The sequence below is a fragment of the Labrus mixtus genome, chromosome 8 (assembly GCF_963584025.1).
Source record: "Labrus mixtus chromosome 8, fLabMix1.1, whole genome shotgun sequence".
NCBI classification, from domain to species: Eukaryota; Metazoa; Chordata; class Actinopteri; order Labriformes; family Labridae; genus Labrus; species Labrus mixtus.
The window spans coordinates 27,207,494-27,209,993 of NC_083619.1; the positions used below are offsets into that span (position 1 = coordinate 27,207,494).

General features: G+C 41.7%; 1 protein-coding gene and 5 non-coding genes across 9 annotated transcripts in view; 5 read left to right on the forward strand and 1 right to left on the reverse strand.

Annotated features, from left to right (window-relative positions):
• The window catches only part of trnar-ucu (transfer RNA arginine (anticodon UCU)), a 94-nt gene extending 67 nt beyond the window's left edge, over positions 1-27 (forward strand). Inside the window, exon 2 of the tRNA in view lies at positions 1-27. This exon is cut by the window's left edge and continues 9 nt beyond it. This is a non-coding gene — a tRNA (tRNA-Arg).
• The window catches only part of LOC132978373 (ATP-dependent 6-phosphofructokinase, platelet type-like), a 66,110-nt gene that overhangs the window by 33,935 nt on the left and 29,675 nt on the right, over positions 1-2,500 (reverse strand). The gene's annotated exons all lie outside the window — the stretch shown is intronic.
• Positions 503-596, forward strand: trnar-ucu (transfer RNA arginine (anticodon UCU)). The gene is made up of 2 exons: positions 503-539; positions 561-596. It is a non-coding gene; the product is annotated as a tRNA-Arg (tRNA).
• Positions 1,072-1,165, forward strand: trnar-ucu (transfer RNA arginine (anticodon UCU)). Its single transcript has 2 exons — positions 1,072-1,108; positions 1,130-1,165. It is a non-coding gene; the product is annotated as a tRNA-Arg (tRNA).
• Positions 1,641-1,734, forward strand: trnar-ucu (transfer RNA arginine (anticodon UCU)). Its single transcript has 2 exons — positions 1,641-1,677; positions 1,699-1,734. It is a non-coding gene; the product is annotated as a tRNA-Arg (tRNA).
• Positions 2,210-2,303, forward strand: trnat-ugu (transfer RNA threonine (anticodon UGU)). Its single transcript has 2 exons — positions 2,210-2,246; positions 2,268-2,303. It is a non-coding gene; the product is annotated as a tRNA-Thr (tRNA).

Here is a 2,500-nt window from a genome sequence, read left to right on the forward strand (position 1 = left end):
TTGTGGGTTCGAGTCCCACCAGAGTCGTGATTTATGAAGGAGTTGCTAAATGAAAATGTATTAACAAAATGTATTTAATTTCATCATAAGCAGGCCTATGTAGGTTCTCTTTGGGACCGTCCTTGGTTGGGGACCCATTGTGCATTTGATTCTATAGATGTTGGAGGTTCACAAGTCTTTTGGATTCAAATGACCAAATTGTGCTATTCTCAAACTTGCTTAGCGGCTACGTCGTCACTGAATGAGAACTGCCATAAAAGGCTCTCGTCACTATTTATGAAGGAGTTGCTGAATGAAAATGGATTGACGAAATGTATTTAACATCATCATAAGCAGGCCTGAGTAGGTGCTCTTTGGGACCGTCCTTGGTTGGGGACCCATTGTGCATTTGATTCTATAGATGTTGGAGGTTCACAAGTCTTTTGGATTCAAATGACCAAATTGTGCTATTCTCAAACTTGCTTAGCGGCTACGTCGTCACTGAATGGGCAAAAGCCTAAATGGCTCTGTGGCGCAATGGATAGCGCATTGGACTTCTAGGCAAAATCACTAGAGAAGTGATTCAAAGGTTGTGGGTTCGAGTCCCACCAGAGTCGTGATTTATGAAGGAGTTGCTAAATGAAAATGTATTAACAAAATGTATTTAACTTCATCATAAGCAGGCCTATGTAGGTTCTCTTTGGGACCGTCCTTGGTTGGGGACCCATTGTGCATTTGATTCTATAGATGTTGGAGGTTCACAAGTCTTTTGGATTCAAATGACCAAATTGTGCTATTCTCAAACTTGCTTAGCGGCTACGTCGTCACTGAATGAGAACTGCCATAAAAGGCTCTCGTCACTATTTATGAAGGAGTTGCTGAATGAAAATGGATTGACGAAATGTATTTAACATCATCATAAGCAGGCCTGTGTAGGTGCTCTTTGGGACCGTCCTTGGTTGGAGACCCATTGTGCATTTGATTCTATAGATGTTGGAGGTTCACAAGTCTTTTGGATTCAAATGACCAAATTGTGCTATTCTCAAACTTGCTTAGCGGCTACGTCGTCACTGAATGAGCAAAAGCCTAAATGGCTCTGTGGCGCAATGGATAGCGCATTGGACTTCTAGGAAAAATCACTAGAGAAGTGATTCAAAGGTTGTGGGTTCAAGTCCCACCAGAGTCGCTATTTATGAAGGAGTTGCTAAATGAAAATGGATTAACAAAATGTATTTAACTTCATCATAAGCAGGCCTATGTAGGTTCTCTTTGGGACCGTCCTTGGTTGGGGACCCATTGTGCATCTGATTCTATAGATGTTGGAGGTTCACAAGTCTTTTGGATTCAAATGACCAAATTGTGCTATTCTCAAACTTGCTTAGCGGCTACGTCGTCACTGAATGAGAACTGCCATAAAAGGCTCTCGTCACTATTTATGAAGGAGTTGCTAAATGAAAATGGATTAACAAAATGTATTTAACTTCATCATAAGCAGGCCTATGTAGGTTCTCTTTGGGACCGTCCTTGGTTGGGGACCCATTGTGCATTTGATTCTATAGATGTTGGAGGTTCACAAGTCTTTTGGATTCAAATGACCAAATTGTGATATTCTCAAACTTGCTTAGCGGCTACGTCGTCACTGAATGAGCACAGGCCTAAAAGGCTCTGTGGCGCAATGGATAGCGCATTGGACTTCTAGGCAAAACCACTAGAGAAATGATTCAAAGGTTGTGGGTTCAAGTCCCACCAGAGTCGTGATTTATGAAGGAGTTGCTAAATGAAAATGTATTAACAAAATGTTTTTAACTTCATCATAAGCAGGCCTATGTAGGTTCTCTTTGGGACCGTCCTTGGTTGGGGACCCATTGTGCATTTGATTCTATAGATGTTGGAGGTTCACAAGTCTTTTGGATTCAAATGACCAAATTGTGCTATTCTCAAACTTGCTTAGCGGCTACGTCGTCACTGAATGAGAACTGCCATAAAAGGCTCTCGTCACTATTTATGAATGAGTTGCTGAATGAAAATGGATTGACGAAATGTATTTAACATCATCATAAGCAGGCCTGTGTAGGTGCTCTTTGGGACCGTCCTTGGTTGGGGACCCATTGTGCATTTGATTCTATAGATGTTGGAGGTTCACAAGTCTCTTGGATTCAAATGACCAAATTGTGCTATTCTCAAACTTGCTTAGCGGCTACGTCGTCACTGAATGAGCACAGGCCTAAATGGCTCTGTGGCACAATGGATAGCACATTGGACTTGTAGGCAAAACCACTAGAGAAGTGATTCAAAGGTTGTGGGTTCGAGTCCCACCAGAGTCGTGATTTATGAAGGAGTTGCTAAATGAAAATGTATTAACAAAATGTATTTAACTTCATCATAAGCAGGCCTATGTAGGTGCTCTTTGGGACCGTCCTTGGTTGGGGACCCATTGTGCATTTGATTCTATAGATGTTGGAGGTTCACAAGTCTTTTGGATTCAAATGACCAAATTGTGCTATTCTCAAACTTGCCTAGC